At 45.3% G+C, this 27,034-nt stretch overlaps 1 protein-coding gene across 2 annotated transcripts in view; it reads left to right on the top strand.

The window, feature by feature from the left end:
- The window catches only part of DARS2 (aspartyl-tRNA synthetase 2, mitochondrial), a 530,183-nt gene that overhangs the window by 33,661 nt on the left and 469,488 nt on the right, over nucleotides 1-27,034 (top strand). The window contains exon 1 of one of the 2 annotated variants that reach the window (XM_069641109.1): nucleotides 515-592. The exons of the other annotated variant lie outside the window; for it this stretch is intronic. The gene's annotated coding sequence lies outside the window, so the exon portion shown is untranslated. Of the gene's footprint in view, nucleotides 1-514; nucleotides 593-27,034 lie in introns of those variants that run through there. 2 annotated transcript variants of the gene reach the window in all.

Raw genomic sequence — 27,034 nt, 5'->3', positions numbered from 1 at the left:
TTGCAGAATTATTGTGTTTGTAAGAATGAATACTAGGGATAATACCAATTAAGTATTTGCGTATAATACAAGTCAAAACAATGAGCAAACCAATAAGTGCTTCGAAATATTACATACTTTTTCCACAATAGCATGTATAACGCAGGTAATGACAAACCAGTCTTGTTGCAACACAATAATTACTTCAAAGTGTTCTACTTTCAAAATTGGCCGCAAACTAGAATGACATTTGAGTAAAATTATCCAACCAAAATGGCTGCCCCATCCCTGAAACGCATCGTGATGATGTTGCTGTGCAGCAACGCGAATGTGGCAATGCCATTGACAAACATACATATCACCCACAGTCCTCCGGGTGCCGGTCCTGCGTGCCGTTTGGAGGATAGCTAAGTATCATATTCATCCAAATAGGAAAGGACGAAACGCAACTGAATATAGAATTGTTGGAATTCTGACATTAGAATTACTATGTAGAGACCGCAAATAAGTCGTCTCTCACTTTCATTTCCTTTAGATACTACATAGTGCACACATGAAAGAAAATCTTATTTGAAACGTAGATACTCCCATAGATGCACAGAAACGGCAAGTGGTAAGTGACAAGCATAATGCATTAATATAAGAATGTTGCCATTCTAAACATTGCATAGTGAACCACAGAGAAACCCTACATTTCAAGAAGTGATACCGACTGATGATCCACAACAAATTGTAAATTAGGAACACATGTAGCAAATGAGTGAACCGAGAATGACACTCTTATATCTGTAACTTTGATTTGTAAAACTGATGGACCACAGTGTTGAATAGAGGTATTTGAACATATTATTCATTAAAAAAAATATATATATTTTATTTGAATTTGTGAATCGATGAACAAATTATAAGTTTGGAGTTGGCATAAGCATGAAACATTTGAATTAGTGAACTATTTATTATCATTTTTGACTCGGCACAAAAAGAATTGAGAGATCAATATTAATAAAGGCTGTTTTGGAAAAACGATAACATTTGATTTTGACCAAGGACAAAAGGAAATGATTCAAAAATGTTTTGTCTGGCACGGAAACCAACCCTGCAACCTTTCTAAATGTCTTATGAAGTCTGGTTCCCTCTCCTAACAGACTTGATCTGCAAATCCTCTTTCTTCACCTACAACTGTGTCCCATAAGATAACAATAATCAAAAGCAAAGTTCACAAAATGTATCATCAAGTCTGGTTTACTCCCCTGCCAGACTTGATTGTAGTTTTTTTGTTCCAGAAATTGTTTACCAGTGGGCCCTTGCCCCTTTATCGTTATTTCTTCCTACTCACTTTTGTATGGCTCCCAGACCCTTCAGGGGCAGTCCGGGGTCTCCCTGATTTGCTCCGTATCATTTCTCTCATTTCTGTGGGTCCCTGAGCCCTGTTTGCCTTCTCTGACTTTTCTTGGATCTCAGCACCTTGTTCTTGTGCGTCCTTAGACTGCAATGGGTCCGTGACCCTTCTGTATTTTTCTTGTGCAGCTTCCCCAGTTTCATGAGTCCCAGACCCCTCCCTCAGGTTTGCTGTCACTTATGGCCAGGCCTGGTTCACTAACCTGCTAGGCACTGTTTCTCATATGTCCCGAACCTCTTATTCTCCAGGCATGATAGTTCCGAACACCGTCTATGTTCAGCAAGTGTTTGCCAGTGTCCCCTGTTCTCTGAGGTAAGCTTTCTGCCAGCTATTGATTCCTCCAGAGAGGGTCTGCCCTTGTGTACTGTCCTTCTTCCTTTTTTATGATTGTGATTGAGTTGGATTGACTACACCCTGTTTGTTGGTATCGCAGTAGGCTTTTCCTCCTTGCCCAATCTTCTTTGTGTCAGTAGTGTGAAGGCATGAGGAAGTAGACAGAGAAAACTGAGTAAAGCTTGGATTACAAACTTTTATTAAAATAAAAAGAAGGTTGAAAAAGGCCTCACTTGCCCTATGCTAAGGTGGGATTTCCCTACTTAACTGAGTCTAATGATAGCGTGTGTCAGGAAGTCCCAAGCAAATGTCTGTCTGTGTCCAAACCTATTCTTGCCCTCACATCTTCTTGCATATTATTATTATTATTATTATTATTATTATATGATATGTAGGGATGTCTGCATCAAAATGAGAAGTGTTCAAATAAAAGTTCAGAGCTTCTTCCAGCTCTTGGTTGGAACTGGGGTTTCCCCTTCATCAAGATTCAGCATAGTTCACTTTGTCAAAAAGAGGGGTTCCCTTCCCCAAGCTTTCAAGGCTCTCAATGTTCCAAAACAATACAATTCCTTGGGACACTTACCAGCTTTTCTGGCGGAGTTGCCTTTCACCAATTTGACCAATATGACAGAGTTCAGTTCGTTAATATTAGATCACACAAGTTTTCCTTGATCTTCAATCACAAGCTTATAGGTGAGTTATGTGGCTTTTCCTTTAGAGGGGTGTACTCGGTCTAGACCCAGTTGTCGGACCACATGGTCCACCCATTACAGGTCACGCAACCAATACACCTTACGTGCTTCTTTACAGTTACACTGCCACTGTTTCAGCTTCAAAGTGGTATTGGATTTATACTCTTGGCGCTTTCTCAATACTTGTTTTGCCACCATTCACTTGTTATTCTTTCAAATATTCTCAGAGCTTTTGCCACTGCTTACTTTCAATTTACACAGTTCCTTATTTTCTTATTGCACTTGCCAATGCTTGGTTACTTCCGTTTGCACAATTCACAGTTCCTTATAGCAGGAAATTTCATCAACTGCTTTCAATACACTTGGTATTCAATCACACTTGCTTTCTTTCGGTTCAGTATTCAGAAGAAAAGGGTTAATTTCATCCTATTCAGTCACATTGAATAAAGCAGCTTCTAATGCCCAATTTACTCTCCTGCTGGGAATTTGTACCCTGTTCACGGGCGTTTTCACAAGTTCAAAGACTTCTGTTTCCCCGGCCCATTCTCTGCCTTATCAATTTCATCTTATTCACAGTTCGGTATTACCAAAACTCTTTCATTGAGTTTTCTCAGTTTTCAGGTTATCGTATTGTCAACATTTCAAACTGGACCGGCATTCAGATTGCCTAAATGTTCCCTTGCTCACTCGCAAGTGGTCCGACCTCCAGAAACCATGCAGTTCACCCCACAGCGTCCCAGAGTCATTCAGGCTCCTTTGACTCACTGAGTATGCTGTCTGCGTGTGCTGTTCTCCACATCGGCAGGCTCTCTGTGGCTGTCACTGCTCCCTGCTCAGTGCGCTTCTCTTACAGAATCTCGGCTGCCTCGTTTGTTCGGAGAGGGAGTCTCTTCGACTCCAGGAGGTATGCAGGCCAGATCTGCTACCGGAGACCTTTTGAATGCTCTTGCCACAATCTGCTTCCGCTGCAATGACTCTGCAGCTCCTAGGCGCTTCGGGCACACGTCTCCCTGGTCCCATCTCTGGCTTCTCCTGCAAGCGTTTCACAGGCGATCTCATTAGCATCACCTGAGTGGGCCATTTATACCACCCCCTCAGCCCCAGTTGCAGTGTTCCTTTACTGCATAACCGTCTTGGTACTCAGCATCCCTCTTTCTCGTCCCAGTGCCGAGTGGCGCCCTTCTATGTCTGAGTTAATAAAGAGAGGATGTATGACTCTGGATTGACTCTTCCTCGTCTCATTACCTGACCGGTGGTTTTGGGAGAGTGTTTTCTGGAAAACTAGGGAAGAGATTGGTAATACTCTATAATGGCCTGAGGGATATTTGACTCCTTTATAAAAGGGAAATGGGGAATACCATGTCTCACCCAATGTGCCTCATTCCCACTCCCCAAGTGAGCTCCCCCAGGTGATCATCCCTCGTATATCCACCCCCAGGGTCCGGATCGGAAAGCAATGGCCTTTCTCTGGCTACCTGGGAGGAGGATATATTGTGGAAACAAGTGAGAAAACCCACAGATTCCTCATGTTGGTGTGAGAAACCAGAAGGTGTCTCCCCCGCTAATCCCCGGGGATCATTCATCTAGGTCGCCAGGACACAGCCATCGCTTTTGGATCCAGTTCCTGGGGGTGGACCAGTGTGGGAGGATCACCTGGGTGAGGGGTCATTCGGGTAGTGGGAGTTGGACACCTGATAGCGAGACTCAGTACCTCCCAACCCCCCATGTAGCACCTTTATCCCCATCATATTTGGGAACTCCCCTCCTCCCCCCCGCCTTCCCTTCACAAACACTTTCACACAGACAGCTTGCTCTGGGAGAAAACAGACTCGCACCTGAGCATTGTGTTATGCTCACCTGGTATCCACGGGGACGCCACCCAGCCCTGGTTGGATGGTTTGCACTCTTGAACCCTCTCCCGGTCCCTTGGTAAGGCCTCTGGTTAAAGATGGGTCTTAATATTGTAAAAGGTGGATTCTCTGTCCTGCTCCTTGTGGCAGGGGTGCGTAGATGTGGGGGGAGGGCGGCGACCAAGTTTCTTCACTGGTGCAAGCCCCCCTGTGGAAATCCAGGCCTGCTGCGACTCTGTAGGTTTGCTGCTTTACAGTCTTTATATGCAGTTCTTATGTTCCTCTTAGTTCGAATAATAACGTATTGCTTCTTTCCTTTTAGGTATGGAAAGGTATTTTGGTGTTGTCATACAGTGTGAAGATGAGCATGGGCCGGTAGGCGAAAGCGTGGTGTGTGCGATGCTGTCCGGTGAGTAATGCGCGATGCGCTGTGCTGTTTCGCCTTTTATATTGCTAACCTGTGTCTTTTCTCCCCTTGCAGGTTGCGATGTTGGTTACGATGTTCCTCGCTGAGCGCCGTAATGTTCCAGCGATGATACTGACCAGGAGATGACTACCCAGGTAAGAATTGTGTGGCTTTCTTCATTCTGGAGGAAACGTGAGTAAAAGCTTACTAATGCTGTCTGTCTTTCTCCTCTTTCCAGGTTATGGTATTCCAGGATGCATGCGGTGCCGGATGATGGAGTTCGTACCTTCAGGTCAGTGGAACTGAAGTCGGCGATGGATTGAAGACAGGGTACTGTTCCAGGTAAGGTTCGTAGTGTTCTTTCTAACTCTGCAGGTCCTTGGTTTCAGGTAAACTGGCATTAAAGAACTGGACACAGTATGCGTTACGCTGCCCAAAGCAGAATAACGCAAAGCATGTTCTGCTGTTTGGGTGCGGTTTAAATAGTCTCAGGTAAAGTAGTCCAGGTAAAATAGTCCCAGGCCTGCCAGCCCCAAAGTAGTCCCAGGCCTGCCACAACCAAAAGACTAGACCGCATAGCTCAGTTCCTTGTAACTGAGCTATGTGTGTGCCTCCATGCTGGCTGAACCAACCCCCCCCCCCCCAAGTTAAATAATCCCAAGTAAATAGTCCCATTCTAATGTTGGTCTTCATGATGGTTATGAGCCTGGCGCCACAGGCGCCAGGACTGACTCCAAGAGAGTCTTGGATGAGTTTTTAAGGCCTTTGACCTGGCCCTAACTGGAAGGCTGACTTGCCAGTGAGGGCCAGGGGCAAGGGTCATGACACATTGTACCTAACATGTCACACTACTATGGTCCGGCAATTACTGGTAATCGCTCACACCTGACTTCCACTAAGCTAAAAGGCAGAGCACAAGAGCACACTCTGAATGAGGCAAAGCACACGAAGGAACAGTGTTTTCCAGACGGCAGCTGAACGAGGGAAGAAAGACGGCAGACCAAGAAGGGTGTGCAAGGAGGGAGATATCCCCTTGACCTTTCCGGCAAGAAACCGTTATTTTCCATAATCCTTCAGATTAAAAAGAGTACGGCCAGGAAACCAGACTGAATAATCCTGCATTGTGTGTCAGGGATACCCAGGGCCCTCCTGCATGGCTGACAGTCAGGGAGGAGCAGCAGCTGCCGTGGTACTGTCCTTGGCTCCAGGATCAAAGCAGCGCCAGAGAGATCGACACAGCCGTTGAGTTGGGGAGACTGATGCAAGAACGGTCTGTATTGAAGTCAAGGTTGGAAGTGGCAACATTGTATAAAGAGCGCAGGAATGAAGATTGGTAAAGCGTGTAATGAGACGCGAGGAAAGCCTAATTGCTGATGGATGTTTGAACTTCAACAGAGAAAGATACAATACCAGTAACAGACTGGTCCGGCAACTTGAGTGTGCTCAATCATGTCTCTGTGAGGTATCCAGCCAAGAAGTGGCAAAAGCAAAAGTAAAAGATGAGAAATTAAGTAAATCCTGAAGTGGTACTGCAAAGATTTAAGCAAAATCCACTGCACAATCAAAAGTCTTTGATTTTTGATACCAAGACGAAAGCTTAGAAAGTGGGATTGCATGGTTGGAGCCCGAACAAGGGAGATCAATTGTGAATATTGTGCTAAAGGGGTCTGAGCCCGAACAAGGGAGAATAATTGTGAACTTGTGAATGTGGAAATCCCGATAAGAAAGGAACTTTGGTGCCTGTCTGTTATGTCAGGCCCTCTGCAATAAGAGACTGTTATTGAGAGAGAGTCTTTTGCAGAAGAGCCGGATACCTATGCTTTGAACTGTATTCTTGCGGCAGAGAAGCCAGAGTGTGTGCGAAGCTCGAGTGTTCCGCCTTGCCCCGTGCTGAAAACATGGGGAAGGAAAGCCAACTGCTCAACTATCCTGACATATCATTTCTTGAACACTTTTTTATTTTTTTATTTTTTTTAAAGATAATTTTTATTGGTATTTCAATAAACATTGAACATCGGGACTCAACATTGTCCCACCAACACCCCCCCTCACCTAATCCCTCCCTCCCCACCGGTTTCATCGTCTTGCACTGTCTCTGCGACTCTTAGTTGCAATTATCTTTAGGCTGTGAACATATCCAGGATGCGGATGTTGTGGGGGCACCATTGCTGTATGTAATCGCTTTGCAGGAAGTCTATGGCGTCTTCCCAGTCTGTGGCAAACTTTTGTTTATCTCCTTGAAGGTTATATGTGATCCTCTCCATAGCTACATAGGTCCAGATCCTTCTGAGCCATTCTTGTGTGGTTGGAGGGGTCTTTTGTTTCCACTTTTGCACAATGGCTAGCCATGCAGCTATAAGGAAGCCCATAAAGTTCTGTTTTTGTGTCTTTGTAAAGGATTTATCTCGAGGGGCCCACATTCCGCACATCCATACTTCCTCTCCTAGGTTTGCCGCGCCTTCAAAGATTTCCTGGATCTGCGCTTTCACTTCCCTCCAGAATTGTTGTAGTTCTCTGCCGTCCCACCAGGTGTGTCTCCAGCTACCCATTGTGTTACATCCCCTCCAGCATTTCCCTTCCGTTGCAGGGAACATTTTGTGGATCCTCTCCGGAGTGTAGTGCCATTGAATCATCACTTTCGTCCAGGCCTCCCTCGTTTGTACGGTCTGTGTCCATTTCGGGATTATTTGCCAGAGGTATGACCATTGGTCCTTTGTAATTTGTTTCCCTAGGGTTAGTTCCCACTTTTTCATGTATTGCCAGGTGATGTTTTCTCCTTGGGCATTTATAAACTTGTAGAGAGTGGATACAAATTTTGTTTCCCCGGTTTGGCTCATTATATAGTTCTCAAATGGGGTGAGGTCCCTAGTCCATGCCTTTGTTATTCTTGGAGTTGTGAGCCAGTGATGGTGCTGCTCGTACTGGTATCTATCACTTTCCGTAAGGTCCAGCAGTGCCTGGCATTCTGAGAAGGATCTGATCTGATGTCCCTCTATCATATCTCCCACTTTTGTGCAGTGCGCTTCTCGCCATTTCTTAAATGATCCTTTTTCCTGTCCTAGGGGAAGTCTGGATTGTCGAATATTTCCATGGTGGTACTCATGATTTCGCTCAGTTTGATGTTGTGATGTCTGTGTTCGGGTTTCCTCCATAAGAGGAGGCGCAGGTTTGATCTTGCCACTGCTCTGTCCTGTGCCTCCCACATTTTTTCTGAGTTGTCCGTGATCAAGTCATGTAAAACCCACAGTTGTGCCGCCTCGTAATACTTGTTAAGGTGGGGGAGCGCCATTCCTCCGTCTGTTTTATGTGCATTGAGCGCTTGTTCTGAGAGTCTGTGTTTTATTTTGCCATATGTATTTTGTGATGATTTTGGAAAGGGTCTTAAAGAATGCTGGCGGTATTCTGATGGGGAGAGCTTGGAAATAGTATAGCAGTCTGGGTAGTATCGTCATCTTGATGACCGTTATTCTGCCCCACCATGAGATTGAGAGAGGGTTCCATCTGTGTAAATCACTTTTTACGGCTTCTATGATTTTGGGGTAATTTCCTTTGTAGAGGTTTTGGATCTGTGGTGTCAAGGTTACTCCCAAATATTTCACCCCTTCTTCTGCCTTTTGTAATTGAAGGTCTTTAGTTGTCTTGTAGATTCCTTCTTTGTCTCCCGCCAGGGCCATTACTGACGACTTTTGCTTGTTTATTTTCAGCCCCGAGATTTCTCCGTATTCGTCCATCTGCTGTATGAGGAGGGGGAGCGACTTGCTCGGATCTGTTAAGGTCAACAACATGTTGTCCGCATATGCTGCCGTCTTATGTGTGTGCCCTCCCATTTCTATGCCCTTTATGTCCGGGGCCACTCTGATCTTTGCCCGGAGGGGTTATAAAAAGATTGGGTAGAGTAAGGGTGATAGGGGGCATCCCTGTTTTGTTCCACTGCTAATTTTGATGGGGTCCGAGAGTTTGCCGTTGACTGCAATTCTGGCCATCGGTGAATTGTAATTGGCCCGGATCATATCGATAAGGTCCTTTCCAATGCCCATTTTCTGTAGTGTGGCAAAGAGCATTGACCATTCCACCCGGTCGAATGCTTTTTCCGCATCCAATGCTATTATTGCCGCCGGGATTTCCATGATTCCGGTCTTCTCGATGAGGTGAATTATTCGTTTTATGTTGTCATGGGTTTTCCTTTTGGGGATGAAGCCGGATTGTTCTTGGCGGTTTAGTTTGGGGAGCAGGGGTGCTAGTCTGTTGGCTAGGACTTTCGTATAAAGTTTGGCATCGACATTAATTAGGGCGATATGAGCCTGGATTTTCGGGATCTTTTCCGTTCTTGTGGAAGACTAGTATCTTTGCTTCGTTCATGGATGCTGCGATGTGTTGCCTTGAAAGTGTTAAAAAGTGTAGTTAGATAAGGAGTTAATATATCCGAGTATGTTTTATAGAATGCGGCTGTGAAACCGTCCGGTCCCGGAGCTTTATTCTTGGGAAGGTCTCTTATCACCTTCCCCACCTCCTCCGTCGTTATTGGTTGGTCGAGGGCCACTCTTTCTGACGAGGTTACTGTTGGGAGTGTTACCCCCGTCAAAAATGCCGCCTGTGCTTCTTTGCTCGGAGATTGAGACGTGTATAGGTTCTGATAGAAATCTCTGAACAGTTCTTTTATGTCCTTCGTTTGTGTTTTCTTTTGTCCTTGTCCGTCTGTCAGGGTTATCACTGCTTGATCTTGCCGTCTGCCATTCAGTTGTCGTTCCAGTAGCTTGTCCGCTTTGTTTGATTTCATCGCGTACCAGTGTTTTGCATGCATTAGTTGCATTTCGGCTCTCCTAGTCCTTATCAGGTCTAGCTGGCTCTGAATATGTCGGTGCGCCCTCTTCAATTCCTGGAGGGATTTTTGGTCATTTCTGCCCTGGTTTCTTCCAGTTTTACCCACAGCTCATCTTCCCACTTGTGTAGAAGCTTATCTTTTCGAGCTTTTAAGGCTATTAATTGCCCCATTATCACTGCTTTAAAGGCTTCCCACGTGGTGCTCGGGGAGACGTCCTGGGTGTCGTTGTGCTCAAAATATTCCTCTATTTTCTCTCGAATTATTTCTCTTGTAGCTGTGTCCTGTATCATTTCATTAGGGAACGACCATAGCCCTGACTGATTCCACAGTTTGGGAAGGGTGATCCAAAGTGGGGCATGGTCTGATAATGATATTGTACCTTTTTCGATATCTTGAATTTCTCCCACTAGGGATCCCGTGGCCCAGATGTAGTCAATCCTAGAGCTTGTGTCATGAACATGTGAGTGGTATGTATATCCTTCCGAAGATCCTCTGAGTCTTCTCTACACATCTTCTAGCGCCAAGTTCTGCATCGCCTGCCTGAGCGTTGGTGATGGGGCCCCCTGTTGGGAGATCTTTGGATTCGAACAATCTTCTGTTTGGTTCCACGCTAAGTTAAAGTCTCCTGTCAGGATCACCTCTCCCTCTGCAAAATATTCTAGTTTGTTGACAGTTGCTTTGATGAATCCTTCCTGGGCCGTATTTGGAGCGTATAGGGTTGCAATGGTTATTTTACAGTTGTTCAGCTGGATCTTCGCAAATACGTAGCGGCCATCTTTCTGCTAAAGTCTCCTTGATTTGGACCTGCAGGTGGTTGGCGAAAGCTATGAGTACCCCTTTTTTTCCCTTCATCGTTGGATTGAATTATCTGTTTGTAGCCTCTTATTCGGAGTTGGCTCTTTCTCTTCTTCTGTATGTGGGTTTCTTGGAGCGAAATTATGTCAAACTTTTCTCTGTGCAAGAAGTGTTCCGTCTTTTTCCTCTTCACTGGCGTGTTCAGCCCTCTGATGTTATATGATAAGATTTTCAGCCCCATTCTTTTATCTGTTTTAGGAGTTCCTTACTTGGACCATCCAATGGGTTGCCAAGATGCGTGTTCAAACCGGTGCTTGAGAGAGTTCCCCTCCTAACTTCCCCCTGAACTCCCTCCCCTCCCCCCTCCCTTCCTTTCCCCCCAACTTTGACCCTGAGGAGGGCCCTGGGCCGTATGGTTGCTCCGGCGTTGCGCCTTTGCTCCATGCCCACTAACGTCTCAGGGTAATAGTTCGCAAGGATTCCTAAACCTTGCTTGTGGCGCGTATTCCATGGCGGTCCCGTGGCTCTGCCGCGGTTTCTTTTTCAGCACTTGCCCTTGCTGAAGTGTTAGTGACAATGTTGTCTCTCCCTCCTTGCCTGTATTGGAGTGTCTTTCTCTGTGGCTGTCATTCTAATCTGGGTTGCGAGATTGGAGTCTTGTTTTTCTTTTCTCCGTTTGCCAGCCCCTCGGCTGTCTTCGTTGATTTGGGGGTTCCCTAGTTTTTGTGGGGTCTGACTCTTGTTCCTGGCATCCCATGATCTTTAGGCCCTCTTCAAACGTTGTGATTTGGTGTTGTCTTTCATCCCAAGCGAATAGAAGGCCAAAAGGGAATGTCCATTTGTATCAAATTTGTTTTTCGGATAGAATTTTCGTCAGCTGGCTCATTTCTCTTCTCTTTCTGAGCGTAGATTGTGCTAGGTCCTGGAATAGTAGTATTTCCTTTCCGTTCATTCTTATTTGTTCCAGAGTCCTGGCCTTTCTCAATATTTGTTCCTTTTGTGCATTGCATGTCATGGCCACTAGGACGTCTCTGGGGCGGGATCCGGGGGCCCCTGTTCTCCGAGGACCTACTCTGTGTATTCTATCGATATTGATCTCTTCCCTGGAGTCGTCCTCCAATATGTCTTGCAATACCTGTTGTACGGCTACGCGTAGATCTTTATCCTCTACGGTTTCCGGCATGTTTTTGATGCATATGTTTCATCTTCTAGCTCTGTTTTCCAAGTCTTCGCATTGTGTTTCGAGTTCCAGCGCCAAACGTGCAAGGCGGTCCTGTGCTTCAGCTTGTTGGGTTGCCTCCTCGTCCATGTTCTGGACCGTCTTCTCCAGGTTGTCCGTCCTCTCCTCTAGGGATTCAATATCTTTTTTAGTTCCTGTACTGCCTGTTTCAGTTCCCCCTTCATGTTGTCAACTTGTGCCTGTGTTGAGGCGATGAATTGGTCTTGAAACTCCTTAAACCAGGTTTTCATGTCATCCGTGAGGCCGTGAGGCCATTTCCAAATCTTCGTTTCGCTCTGCTATGTCTCTCTCTAAACTTTTCTGTTTGTTTGACAGCTTTCGACCCGTGTTTCCTATTCCCCAGATGTGGGTCAGATCTTGTGCTTCTTTGGCCCCTCCTTTATTTTTCGTTGAAGCCTGTGATCCAAGCCTTGTCCTCGCTTTGGACATGTGTGTATATTCTTTGCCCGCTGCCCTCTCTTGGCGAGATTCTCTCCTTGGGCCTTCCGGGCCCTGGATCTCTGTGTGTTGGGTCGTTCACCCCCCCGCTATGTCTTATGCCTTCTCGGATGTTAGGGTGTGATGTGTCCTGTTTCTTGGGGCTTATTATGGTTCTTGCCCCAGCCTTGGGTCTCGATGTTGGGGGCGTTTTGTTTGTGCCTGGGGGTCTGCCCCTCTGGGGGCGGTCGCAGTCCCCTCCGGTCCGTTGTGCGCTATAGTCCCGGAATGGCTGTGGTCTATCTGATCCACCTTGTGGGGGGGGGGCCTCTATGGTTTCCGAGGGAGTGACCCCTTGTTTTTCTGTGCAGGGGTTTAGGTAGCCTCCGCCTTCACCCCCTGCTTTAGGTGTGGCGTTCTGGGGCAGCGTTGCCGTCTGTGTTTTTTTTTTTGGGGGGGAGGCCCTCCCCGTTTGTCCCTGGATCCCCGCCCCGCCCCGTACCTGTTTTCCAACGTTTTGTTTGGGGCTCCGAGCTCCGCCGGGTTCGGACGACTTCACTGTGTCTGCTGGGCTCCGCCGTCTGCTCCTTGTAACTGCTCTTCCTGATTGATCAGTGGGGCGGGTTCTCGCTCCTGCCCGTATCCTTCTCCCGGTCGGCTTCTCTCTCGTGTGTTTCGCTTATGTCCGGCGCTGTGGCAGCCCCAGGGCCCGCCTTCTCCTCCCTGGCGGCGACTCCGCGGGGCAGGGTCCTCAGCCTGGATTCACTGCTTATTGCTGGGATTCGCTCCGGCGGAGGTCCCGGGTCTCTTCAGGGGTTTGCTCTGCTGCTCCTGGTGTGTTCGCTGGCTCCAGGCTTGAAGCGACTCACTCGGTTGGCGGCGGGCGCTGAGTCCGATTTTGTCGGAGGTTCCGCGCCGGCGGGAAGGCGGAACTAGGCCGGGTCCGGAGCTTCTGCGCGATCGCCTCCGTGGTGCTCGTTCCGGAGACTTTTCGCCCCCTCTTCTCTTTCCTAGGGGGGAGGACTAGTCTTGATAGGCTTGGTACCTGCTTATTTGAACATCTTTATTATCGCGGCCCGAGCTGGGGGACGGAGCTACGCTCACACACGTCTGCCCGGCTTGGCCGCCATCTTGGAATCCCTTAGCAACCCATATTAAGAGCCACTTTTTTCTTTTTGCATGCATTATTGTCCCACACCATTTGTATATTAGAAATAAGGATTGGCAATAGGTTTATTAGTATCGCCTATACTAATAAACCTATTGCCAATCCACTCCACTAGGACTTCTTATTATCATTTGATGGTCGTAGTTTTCTCCCATCCTTAGATTTAGGGTTAGATATGCGTTCAACTAACACATTGAAGTTCAGTAAATACCCTTGAACTGTGATCACTTGTGCCTGTCTTCACTATTTGATACCATGCCTTCCTTGCAGTAGTAAGATGAACTCCAACTGGGTAGGTCTTGCTCTTCCTCATCACAGTATGGTCAAAGTGGATGGGGTCCTATTGCACTATCCTGCAATAAAACATAGACTTGTGGGGAATTCTAGGCGGGCGACTGGGGTGAGAGGAGTATTGGGGCAGAGGAGGCGGAGGAGGAGTTGCATACCATGTTCTTCCAGGGTAGTCTCACTGGTCCCATGGAGGGCTTCCCTCCCCATGAGATCCACCTGCTGAGTGCCACCCCCAGGGTAACTAATGGGTAGGACCCCCCCCCCCCCATGGCCTCAGGGGAAGGGGCTTAGCTCATGGGAGCAGTGACAATACCCTGGGATTCATCACAATGTCCAGAGGGATAGTTGAGGTTGCATTTTTCTTTAATAAAACCTGTAGAACCATGTCTTAATTTTCATTTTTTATGTCTGACTTAGTACAGCAGCCTCTGCCTCACTCAGGATAAAGTAGTTCTCTTACTTGTATGCTGGTATGTTGCATGAGTTGCCTCCTATATTAGACCTGAAAGCGGGTTGCCCATCCTTACTAATGATGTCTTCCCTGAGTACCCACCATCTTGTGCAAGTCCACTGCAAAATGGAGCTGTAATGCATATTATTAATTCTCAAAATCGGGATCCCCAAGATTCCCTTTTCTACTCGTAGGTCAGGCTGAGCATTTTCATTCCTAGTCTTGGGATCTTCCCGCCCCTTACAAGGGATTTCAGGACCCCATCTAATTCCTTAATCTCCTCGGTAAAAGAATGGGTGTTAACTGAGGAAATCTGACAGCTAGAGCAAAATTATCAATATTCTAATGCATATGTGCCCTATAATCGACAGGCAGTGAATTCCAAAACATAACTGGCTGTGTTATATTTTCCATCTACTTAATGACGTATCCCATAACACATCTTCATCTGAGATGCATATAATGTTATCATATCCTCTTGGCTACCCATCGAGTACAGACATGATTTGCCACAGAAAATCTGTAAGCCAGACACACAACCATACTGTTCTGTGGCCTCCAGCATTTGTGGAAAGGTTTTCCTTGGGTCTCTCATATATAGGAGGGTGTCCTGTGTATACAATGAAACCACCTGAGTCTCTGCAGCCAGCCCTATCCCTGTTCCCCAGAAAGCTGTCCGCAAAGTGGCTTCTCTGGCTTAACCAGCAACGTGCGCGAACAATGAAAAGGACGGCAGGGTGCCCCTCTGTGCCTTGTTTAAATACACTGCGTAGTCCTGACCACTGCCTTGGGATCCATATAAAGATGTTTAGTCATTAAACTAGCTCCCTGGCCCAACTAATGTAGCACCAGCAATATAAACTGTCAATTTAGGGAGTTGAACACCTTTTTGGCATTGCGGCTAGCTATTGCTACACCCTCCTGCTTGCCACTCGACTACACCAGTACCACCATCTCCCTACGGAGGCTCATGGAGATGTTGTGACCTGGGACGAATCTGCACTGGTCCTGATGCACTAGCCTGCTGATCACCAGTTTTTAATGTCCTGTCAAGAACCACAATGTATAAACTTCTGTCTGTATTAAGAAGCAATAAAGGCCAATATGACTTGACCTTCCTCTCATCTTTCCCATCTTTCAAAATGACTTTGATGGTAGCTTTTCTCATGTGTGGGATATTTTGACCCACTAAGCTATGCCTCACCACATCATTTTGCTGCATTGGTGCAAGAAACAGCACAAAATGGCCGCGCTGACTCCTATGCGCGCCAAGATCTCGAAATTGCGTGGTTATCGCAACCAGAAAATGGCTGCACTACCCTACCAACCCCATTTCAGGTGGGGTAAAACGGAGTACTCACTGCAGGAATATGCCACATTTTACATGGAGCAAAGGAAAGAAGCAGCATTACTTTGCTGTAAACCCAAAATGCCTCTTTAAAATGTCATCTTTTCAACCTTCAAAGTTCTGTTTGGCACTAAATTCATCAATTCCTCCTGAACCACTATGATCAAAAAGGCCCTGAAGTGCCCAGGATCATTCTTGAATCTCAGAGGAACCGAGCCTCATTTGAATGACAGCCCCTATCAAAAGTATCTTTGGAAGAGCAAACCAGGGACTGTGTTTTCATTTTCCACGGGAAACGCGGCTATTTCTTTGCAACAAGAATCACATGTCCAGAGAAAGACTCTAAACAGATGCATGATACATGTATCCATGCTGCAAACAACTCCAGTACTCAAGGAAAGAAATGGAGCTGCCCAAAGTGTATATTTGCTGCAGATGAAAAACTAATTTAAAGAAATAAGTTAAATGTGCTTTTTCCTGAATGAAGAGCAAAATCACCTATTTAAAGTACATTGTTGTGTAAAGGCATGCTCATTTAGAAATGTAAGAATATTTATTTCTGGTAAAAGTACTCCTATAAACTGTGTTTTGATTCTTAGGTTTCAGGCAAGATTTAAAATGAGAAAATAAAAGCTAAACCCAGGATAAATTGGTAAACTATATAGAAGAAAAAAAACAGCTCTGCCAGTGGTAGCCCAGAGAAAGGGTGACACCTCATAAACTGCTGGCATAGGAAAGGCTAATTGCTAGCTTGGAGGCTTTGAATACCCATGACAATGGGGTTTTCCAAGTTGCATCAGACATTTGTCTCTGCCCCAGGCTGAGACAATAGCAGGCTCAGGCTCTCACCTTTGCAAGTGGGAGGGGCAGGAAACTTCAGTCAAGGGAGAGGCCCCTCATTCTGCTTCAAAGGAATTGACAGTTGCTGGCAGTTGGAGAAAGGAATAAACAAACTGATCAAGTGACATTTGGTGTTAAAAAGCCTATTTGTAACTGAACTTTTAAGACATTTAACTTGGCAGCAACAATGAGGAAAAATATGTTAAGTTGTAGTTTTAAATCTAATTTTATGCCCTTTCTGTGAAGAATTGGTAGGACTCAGTACTGCATAAGGAACAGAAGTTATAAAGAATGATTGATTGCGCAGAAAGTATTAATGTTGCAAACATAACATTGTGTACACATATCCTAGGGGTAATTGCGCATCTATGTACAAAATTGGGAAATGTTAGGCCACATTTTTCAAGGTTAAAATTGCCAAAATGTAGCAGAGAGGCAAAACCAGGTCCCACAGACCTGGGATTTGGATTGAAATGTGACCCACAAAATATGTAACCTGTTTATCTGATTTTCTCAGAGGTTCTAAATGCATAAATATGTATTTGTGGAAAAGTTAGATTTTGGTTCCAGTGGCTAGGGGAGGTTTATGGACATAGTAAAAGTAACACCATAAACATGACATCCTTTTCTGTGACGCATTCAGTGAAGAGCAAGGCAGAAACTATGCTCTTACCCAATTCTAGCCTCATGGGTGTGGACAGTAAGCCTACCCCTGCCATATACTTTAGTGATGTCATTTGGCATGATAAATAAGGGAACCTGACAACACACAGAGACTGAGTCCTGACTTCTTCCTGATTTTCTGTGTGGCGTCCTGTTCCTGATTTCTTCATCTTTGATCCTGATTCCTGATTTTCATTTCAAAACCAAGGCCTATGCATTGCTGACTCCATTTTCAGCTAGGTGAAATTCTAAAAAAATCCCCAAAACCCAAGGGAAGCATCTTGATCCAGTTTACTGGGTTCATGCCTGCAAACTCGGCATCCCACTGGTCTCCAGTCTCCAGTAACCAGAAGTGCAGTCCGGTGACCAGATCTGCCCAGCTGACCCTATCCCGCCAGATGTGCCCTGCTGTCCTTGGTTAGACCCGATCTGTGTGATGACCAGAACCCTTGACAGTCCAAAATCCTAAATTAAAGTGGACTAAGTATTAACAGGAAGCATAGACAACCATAGCATACCTTGCCTTGTTTTGTTCCATCCCATCTCTAAGTCATCCAATCCTTATCCTGATCACTATAATATTATCACAACCATTCTTGAAACCCTACGTTTGCTTTCTTTGCTCTAGTGCTAACTTCTTTAAATAATTTGTCTTGTGAAATCCTAAACCCTTAATTTTCCTTCGGGTAATCGGACTGGGTCCGCCAGGGTGGGCGCGGAGGTGCTGGGGTTGGTTCCGCGATCAACTCTAGTGCTTACTGTGTTTCAATCTGGTAACCTTGCCTGAATGCCCTACTGTAGAGCATAACTATCCTTGTAAAATTTGATTTCGGTTTTCTTTTTCGTGTTTTTATTTTCCAAAAACGCCTCTCATTCAACATTTAATAACTCACTCAATTTAATAGGTAGAGACTTCATTTCAACACTGGAATATACCTAAGACCTGTAGCTACACCCCACTCAAAATATAGTACAGTATATTTTCTTAAAAACCGTTTGGTTAAATTTAGGCGGGAATCCGCATTTCTGCAAAGTTTTACACGTCTGATTTTCACTCTAAATTTTTTCCAACCTTCCATTCAGATTCAAAGTGGTTAATTTTGTTCAAACTATAGCTCATGATTGTTCGCATCTTGTCAATGTTGCTCCCATAGAAATTTGTATTGATTTCAAGAACATTGGCACACATTAATTGTTTGACATAGCCATTTTTTAATGTCATTTTAAAGTGTAAGATTGCAAATCCGTTTTTCACGCTTGTTTGGGGAGGGAATGTTGTATTCACATTCTGTTTATCATTCCTTATTCCTGATTACCTGCTGCTTCCTTATCTCTATTTAGAATTGTTTAGTTGTGGGTTGAGGAATTTTCCAGGGGGAAATCCTAACTTAAATGCTATCTTTCCCAACAAGCCACAAGTGTTCTTTTCTCTGGTGTTTTATATTTTGTGTTGCTTAAAAGTGAATTTAAGTGCATTACATACCTTTCTATCTGTTATTGTCACCACATAGGTGATTGCTGCTCCCTATTCAAAAGTATATGTTTGATTTGAATTTTAAATAAATATTACCTTTACCAACCAGCCTGATTCCTGGTCCATTGTGACTTGGGGTATTTTGAGAAAGGGTGTGATATGAGTGGTATATCACTCAGAATATTGAACCTATAGACATAATAAAATAAGCATTTCAGATGTGTGCTGCATACTAGGCTGAGACCAGGGTGTACCGTCTGACTGAAATACTTAACGCATGCTATCTGAGAGTGTTGTCCACTCTAACCCCTCACTGTAAAGCCAAAGTAATACTGGGACTAGCAAGTCCCCTGAAAGACCTTATCAAATTTCAAGGGAATACCATCAGTGTCCCATACTTTCCCATTGTTAAGGGAGTCAATCCCCGCTTTTGGCTCACCCTCTGTCAGCTGTTCTTTCGGCACTGGCAAACCAGGGTCCTTTTTTGTACTTCATCTTTTCTATGGCCATCTCCGGACCTTGTTTAGCACGTAGCATATTTTTGGGAACAATACCTAGACCTTAAGTATCAACAAGCTTCAAGGAGCCAGGATCAACTTCTAACACCTGACACGCAAGCAACTTGATCCTTGAAAGAATAACAAGGGGGTTCTTCAAGGTTAGCTGAAAAAAGGCAGTTTTAGAAAAGATCTCTCGACATAAGCAATGTCCCTTTTCTGGCTCTGCAGATGGCTTATAATTACAGATATGCATGCTGTTAACGTACGGTACCTGAAGGCCGGCTGATGTTGTGATTGATGTCAGTGACACTATGTTGGGGATGTACCCTTCCACAACAGCCAAGTGACATCACCACAATTCTGTTTTTCAGCCCATGTGGTGACATTTTCTGGCTCCTAGAACTGCACACTGTATGTGTAGCTTGCGGCACAGTGACAGCAGCCTTTTTTTTTCTCTAACAAAACTTAAAGTTGCAAACATGGCCTTGTGTCCATCTCCTGAGTCTGACCCACCACCCTATGCAACACTTGCCTCTTGGATATAAGCAAGTACATCCTATGCAAATGTCTGCCAACCTGTAGGAGTTAAATCTATTCTGAACAAAAATATAAATGCATACATTTCAAGCATGCCTTTATAGATTCATCTCTTATGTGTAAAGATATGCACTTTTGGCAATAAAATAAAATGCCTAAATCTTTTTCCTACTTGCCCCTTGTTCTCTTCTTGGAACTGGTGGAAGAAGTCAGGGAGAGCCTTGTATATAATTATCAACTTCTCCCCATCCCCCTAACATCACAGTGTTTTCACTGTTTCCACTACTACACACATCGTGGGAATCTGAGAAGTTAGGCCATGTGATCTTTATTACAGCTAAAGTGGCAACATATTTTAAAAATGGTACTTTATGTACGTTCCACCAATTAGAAGACTGTGAAATATTAAGGAATTCACCTGAACCCATTAGGTGCTTGATCATGCTAGTAGGCATAGCACATCCAAATCCCCGCCCCCCACACCCATTTTGCCTTCACCCACCCATACAATCATATGGTGAATCTGCACAGCTCAATAGCATTTAACAAATTTGGGTAGGTGGGGGGGGGGCAGAATCGTAGAGTAACTTCAGGGTGGAAAAAGCTATCCGACCTGATATGGTGGCCCCAAAATTACAAGACAAGTAGATTATCCAGGGATTTAAAATTGCATGAGGAAGGGGAGTGTGTTTAACTTGAAAAGTACAATAATCAAGGTAGCACAACTGTTAGGCAGAATCTTGTGCAGTACCCTTAGGGACCACTACACAAGATTAAGACTACAAGTGGCAGTACAATTTCACCTTTGGTACAAGCCTGTACTACACAGAAAAAGTGGTAGCGGTGGCTGAGGAGCCAGACTTATCTCAAGAGCAAATTAGCAATAGTAGAGATTACACAAGGGACTACAATTACTGTGACTCAGGCAAACACTGACTCAAGGTTTCTGGTTAAAAAGTAAAAGTACATTTATTTTTAGACCATCTGTTCACATAACACTTCACTTCTATTAAATTAAAACCACACTTCAAATACACTACACACAACCAATTTCCCTTATGCAGAACAATTTAAGGTAAGTAACTTTGGATTTGACCTGTGTTGTGAAACAAAGATGTTACCGTGGGTTATTACGCAATCACTTTTTGACAGTAATGACAATTCTTCTTGTGGGTACGATTTTCTTTCGTAAGACTGAAATGTTACCGTAGTCAAACACACTTAGCACATGAATTAACACAAGAGAGTTGGGATAAAAATCATAGGCAATACTTGTGTCAAGGCAGATAGAATCAAGAGACACTTTCTAAAACGTAGATCAAAGTCAATAGGCCTACGCCAGTGTCAAATCGGACAGGGCCCTGTTGTCGAGGATCACAAGGTTAGAACAGTTCATAATTCGAGATTGCCAGGAGTACTTAGATATTGTCAAAAGGGAAGCAAAAGTTATAAGAGGGAAGGAAGACAAGGACAAGCCTTGGGTGAGGATAAAGGGTTCACCCCAATTCCTCAAAGCTGGGCACAGTACCTTATTCGTATGAAGACAAGCTGGTGCTACGGCAGTTGTTCCTGGTAGTTCCTGCAGACTCACAGTTCCTGGAGCTTCAGTCGTGGGGACAAGAAGGACGACGTCTGGAGCGATCTGCACTACCCAGGGATGAAGCCAGCAGCAGCAGCGAAGCAACGGTGAATAAAAGGTGCGCTCCTTTAAAACAGGAGAGGCTCTTCAGATGGCTATCCAGACAACTAGAGCTGTGTGCAGCGATTTCGACCAAGAAGAGGATCCTCTGACTGAGGAAGGTGAGCTGGTTGATCCCACCAGGCTCAAGGGAAGGCTACTCCGGACTGGATCTTCTCTTATCCTTGAAGGGTAGATGGCTCAGGACTGCAGCAGGGCTTGACCGGGACTCGGGAGTTGCAGCAGCCGCCTTCTTCTCCGCTTCTCTTCGGTTCTTTGCAGTTCCAGTGGCGACTCTGACTTCCAGCCCAAGAGTCCTGCCTTTTATGCCAAAATCCCCCATTCACACAGCCTGGCTGTCAATCACTCAGCCGGAGGGTTGTCCAGCCCGGACAACCACCTCAGCCAATCGACACAAAGTGCGACTCGGGTCTCCAAGGACACCCTTTGCAGGGGGTGACTAAAGCCCTCCCTCACATTCAGCCCACGTAGACACCAAAGGAGGGCTTCTGGACAGAAGCACTCCAAAGGTAGACGAACAAAGGAGACAAATCTGGTTTGCCGCGCAAAGTAAAACACAAGAAGGACTTTAACAAAAAGAAATGGCGATAAAACCCAACCAGAGCTAAAATAAAAAGTATTTGGTCAAGCGGGTTGAAGTTCGAGGCTAATACAATAGCCTAAAACAGTACCACGTTTATATATTATAATCGCGGTAGAAAAGTTAGGGTAGATACCACTGCCACCAGCCAACTCTTAGTGTTAAGAGAGCAAAATAAAGCTCAGAAAGGCACAGACAAAAAGGGATAGGAACTAACCCTTTCCAATACTCCGTGTAAGATGGGGTGTACTGGGTCTGTAGTTTAAATGACTACATAAAGTCAATGGCAACTTTACCTGTTTCTGGGGGACAATAGTCGGCCCCAGAAAAATGGAGTCAGTGGGAAGGCTCAATGACAACCCTGTGTCACTGCACTGAAGGTGCTGTGTAGCACACACAAAAAGTGGGGCTCATGGAGTGGTGTAGCTCCAGAGCCCAAGATCACACAAACAGTAGAAAGACACATGGCAAAACACATGTAAGAGTGGGAAAAAGGCTCACACTCTTACCAGGTGGAAAAAAAATAAACCCCAGAAATCCAGCAAACCTGCTGAGGGACTCACTAAGTGAGGAAAATTAGTCATAAATGAGAATTCTCCCTAACAACAACCCTCTTTCAATTTGCAATCCTACCCATGAGCGACAATGGCAAAGTTGCCCTTAAGCCAGTAGATTTTGTTAGATTCCCTAATGTTTTTTTGTTTACATTCTTCTTCTACATAACCATATGAACAGCATTGATCCACAGACCCATATATCCTAAAGAAGTGTCGGTGACAAAGTGGAAGTGCAGTAAGATCGGCATCAGAAGAGCCAGGCAATGGATGGAGCGCTGATTTTGACCAGTTAATATTAAAGTTTGACAACAGGCCAAATTGGTCAAACGTCCCAAGCATCAGAAACAATTAATTATATGCTCAATAACGCATCATCTGCATACAATGGATGATTTACTGCATGTCAGCTAACGTGATGCCAAAGCTGGTGAAATCAATCCCAAATTTACATGCCACAGGTTCCATCATTAATATATAGAAGAGGCGACAGTGGACAGACCTCTCTAGTGCCTCGTTATATGCTCACCCGCTCTGATATTTAATAATTTGCATTACCTAGTCACTATTGGTCCATTGTATAGTAATTTCAATCATTGTAGAATACGCAGGCAAAAAGGAGAACATGAATTTCCAGTCCAACTGGTCAAAGGCCTTCTCTGCATCTACACTGACAATGGTGAAATCCCCCTGGTTAAATTTGACCCTGTTGAGGACGAAAACCCTTGTAGATGATAATGTTGTTCCCTCCTAGCAGAAATCCATTCTGGTCATCCATTAACAACTTTAATATAATTTCGGAGGCTCGAACGCCAATATTAAGATCCTTTGTAAAATATTACCCTGGTAATGATTGAAAGTAGCCTGTGTGAGGGGCACATCCCTTCAGAATTACCGGGTTTTAGAAATAACACAATAAGAGCCTCTCATTGATAAGGGCTGGGCTCCTGTTTCTACAGCTTCCTCAAAAACTTCACATACTCTAGGAAACAATAGGTTGGAGGAGGGGGAGAGAGGGAAAGAGGGAGGGAAAGTGAAGTGAAACTCTGCTGGAATTATTTGGACCAGATAATCTTTCTCCTCTCCAAGCTCCTATCAAGGCAAAAACAGAACAGCATACTAAGGAGTCTCATTCATAATGGACAAATTGACATACTATTTATTACAGTTATGCAAACCAATAAACGGACAGCATTTCACTAACCCACCACCCAAGCTAACCCAACACTCCTCCAACCTGGGTATCACCGATCAGGCCCTGGCTTGGCTGACCTCTTTCCTCTTTAATCGACCCTCCCAGGTCCAACTTGAGTCCTTCCTCTCATCTATCTCGATCTCTACTTGTCGTGTTCCCCAGGGGTCTAACCTCTATCCCTGGCTGTTCAACCAATACCTGGCACTTCTTGCACACCGCATTGCTGCTCTGTGCCCCAACTTTCAGTGCTATGTGGATGACACTCCACTCATTTTCAGGCTCCCTTCTGCCACTTCATCTCTATCTCTCATCTCTGTCTGTCTGCTATCAAGGAGTGGTGTGCCACCAATGATCTCTGCCTTAATGCCAGTAAGACTGAGATTCTCCTCATCGGTACACCTGCTCCCTCCTTTCCTTTCACTCTCTGGCTGGCCTCTCTTGGCCCTCTTCCTGCTTCCACCTGTGAGGCTAAAAACCTCAAGGTCATCTTCGTCTCCACACTCTCCTTCTCTCCTCACATTTTGGACGTCTCTAAGAAGTCACACTACCAGCTGCACCTCCTCGGAGGTATTCTTCCTTCCCCCAGAAGCTCACTGTCTCCAGAGCTCTGGTTCTCTCTATGCTGGACTACTGCAACAGCCTCTTTTCTAAATCTGCGTGCTCCTACTCTCTGCCCTCTGCAACTCATCCAGAACAGGACTGCGAAACTTGTCCTTGGCCTCAAACCCAGGGATCATATCTCTCCAGGACTGAAAACTGCACTGGCTCCCAGTGGCTGTGAGGATTAAGTTGTCCCCAGGGGATAGTTCAGCGGCAACGTGTTCGCCTTGGAAGCAAGACGACACGAATCAACACAGGTTTGATCCCAGGGTCCACGCTTGGAAACCTCTGGGTATTTAAGCGTATTATAAATACGCAACTAAGAGGGGAAAAAAAACAATTGCGCAACTAAAAAAAAAAAAAAAAAAAAAAAAAAAAAAGAATTCATGTAATAGCGACTCGATGCCCGCAGGCTGTGTGAGCGCTTTAAAAAAAATAAAAAGTTCAAACCCCTCTGCATTGTCCACAAGGCCTTCTGGTGCCTGGGGCCTCAATATCATCAACTCTCTCTTCCTAAATATCTTCCTTCTCGAGCTCTTCACTCATCCGCCTCCAACTCCCTCAGGGTCAGTCTCTTCTCCAAGCAACGAGTTGGTGGTAGATCTTTCCTCTGCTGGGGCCTCCCTCTGGACCAGCCTCTCAGCCTTTCTGAAACTTGAGGAGAACCATCTCTAGTTCCCAAAGCACCTCAAGACCTTCCTCTTTGCTTCTGCTTTCTCGCCTCTGCTCCCTTGCTGATCTTCTGTTGAAACTGAAACTTCACTGGCTTACCTGGCTACCCTCTGAACTCGGGCCCAGATCCCCTCCCTGCCAGTTACACACCTGCACTGCCACCCTGGCACCCCTGCACTGAGGGATTGTTTCTATATCCCTACAGCCCCCTACCAGCACTAGACACCTGATATCTGCCCTTATCCTTACATTTGCCACCAGCTTGCTGCACTTTTTATTTATTGTCTTATTTATTTTATCTATATTTATTACGGTTATCTTATGCACTGCACTGCTTCCCCTCTTTTCCCCTCCCACTTCTCCCCTCCACCCCATCCCCTGCACTTGCGCAATCTCAATGTCACCTGGCCTAGTAAGATCGGTCTTCCCTCTGTTCCCCCTCCCTTGCCTCATCCCGCCTTGAAACACTTGTATATAGGCGCGTTACAAATGCCACATCATTTCATAACTCTCCTTCCTCTTATATCCCCTTATAGTCTGTCCCGTTGCAATATATGTTACTTCCGTTTGACCTCTCCCGCCCCCCAAAACATGACAATAGTATTCTTTGTATATTTCCAAAGTCTGTCTTCCATTTCCATCCTGTCTCTCCCCATCACGTGTTCCTCTACCTCCAGGTCAGTCGCTCTGGTATGATGATATCCAGTGTCCATCTCCTCAGATGTGGGGCGTAGGGCCACGGCCTTCATATGCCTTTCCTGGAAAGTACAAGGCTCTATTGTTTAAACCAGTACCAGCCGGTGGAATCCAAAAATGGCAGCCCAGTGGCCTTCACCCACTCCCCTGAGAGCTCCTGAAAGCTCTGCCATGGCAGTCCTACAGCGCATGTCCCTTTAGAGAGCCCTCAGGGCAAACGTTACTGCAAGCCAATAAATGTTGATTCCCCTATTCAATGTCCAATAGGGTATAAAAGGAAAATGGAAAACACTTGGGCATATATAAAAGGAGTGACACTTTGGGTATTCATGTATCCTCCCAAGCTCCTCCTCCCACACCATGATTTACCCACATTTATGACCACTCGTTATCGCATGCCTTCATGGTGCCATCATAAGATAAATCCTGTTCGCCCTCCCCTGGGGGCCATCAACGTTCACAGATTCCCCCACCCCCTTTTGCGCTTATGGCTTAACTTATCTAACTATACGTCTTGTTACCCTGCACTAATTCCCAATTCACCTGTTCTTCCTTTGCACAGGGAATTCTATTCTATTCCTCCCTCTGGCTATGCTCCACTCCTGCTTTTCATTTGTGCAGGTAAATCATCTATCACTATAAGCATTACTTTTTACAATGTGCACAATCATCCTCCTGGGTTTGCAACATTTTCTCCAATTCCCTCTGTAGCTTCACCGTTTCCTGCTAGGTGTCTAGCAGGGCTCAGGAGGGGCTACGTTCAGGGGCCGACCGAAGAGGAGGCAAGCTGATGGGTCCCTTTTTGTATCACCACGGTTCCTGATTGGTGACAGCATCTTCTACAACACCAGATTACCCCAGCCAATCTAAGCGAGAATATTGTGAGACATACTGTGGTGGTAATGTAAAGCAGTTCAGACACTTAATGATTTACAGCACACAAAACATCCTCTGCAGTGCATTTTGTGTCCGTATGATGAGCCACTTCAAATGCACGTTTCTCTTTACTAAACACAAATACCTGCAGACCCTTTGTCACATTTGTCACCTTTTACTACTACTTCTTCCTCGAAATCCTGAAATCTGTGTCACTAACTTCGGCCATCCGTTCAAAAACTCAACATACACCTTTACCATTTTTCTCTTTGTAGTGTGGTATGTCAAAAGGAAGAGTCTGACAAAGGGGTGGCATTTCAAATACAACTTTCCTATCACTGTCAGTAAAGGATTTTCCCTACCTAACCAAATATTAACTTGGGTGCTTGTCTTCAGGGTGGTTGGTAAACTAAATAAACGGTCCTCTTTCCAGAGCTAACCTACTCTAAGCCTAACACTAGTCAAAAGATCCAGCAAACAAAAAAAGAACACCCACCAGGAGAATAACTCCCTTCTCTTGGTTGTACTGCTTCAGCCCTAAGAGCAGTTTTCTCATCGTTTCTTTCAACAGTTCTGATGAGCCCTTTGAACTCCTTTCAGGAACTCCTTAGGGATTGGCTCAGTGCCCCACAAATAGTCTTTCTCTGTAAGATATATAGTCCTGGGCTTTCTTTATCTTCTTGTCTCTGCCAACAAATGAGACTACTCCCGGAATATCTCTTGCTCTTTCCACGACTTTCCCAAACACTGTAATGAGGGAGGCCACTCCCTTAACACTCTTGGTTCTTCCCATCTCTCCTGTGATTACTGTGACGAGGGAGATTACTCCTGATGCACTCTTCACTCTTGCCCAAACGCCTGCCGGATCTCATGTAGCTCCCATTACTGTATTGCTGGTGGGGACACATCACTGGTTCTTCCCGGGGTGTTGGTTTCCCTCATCCCAGTTGAACGCTT

Source organism: Ambystoma mexicanum, chromosome 1q (genome assembly GCF_040938575.1).
Source record: "Ambystoma mexicanum isolate Mex_15411 chromosome 1q, UKY_AmexF1_1, whole genome shotgun sequence".
Classification (NCBI taxonomy): Eukaryota; Metazoa; Chordata; class Amphibia; order Caudata; family Ambystomatidae; genus Ambystoma; species Ambystoma mexicanum.
This window is presented reverse-complemented; position numbering and strand designations above follow the sequence as displayed.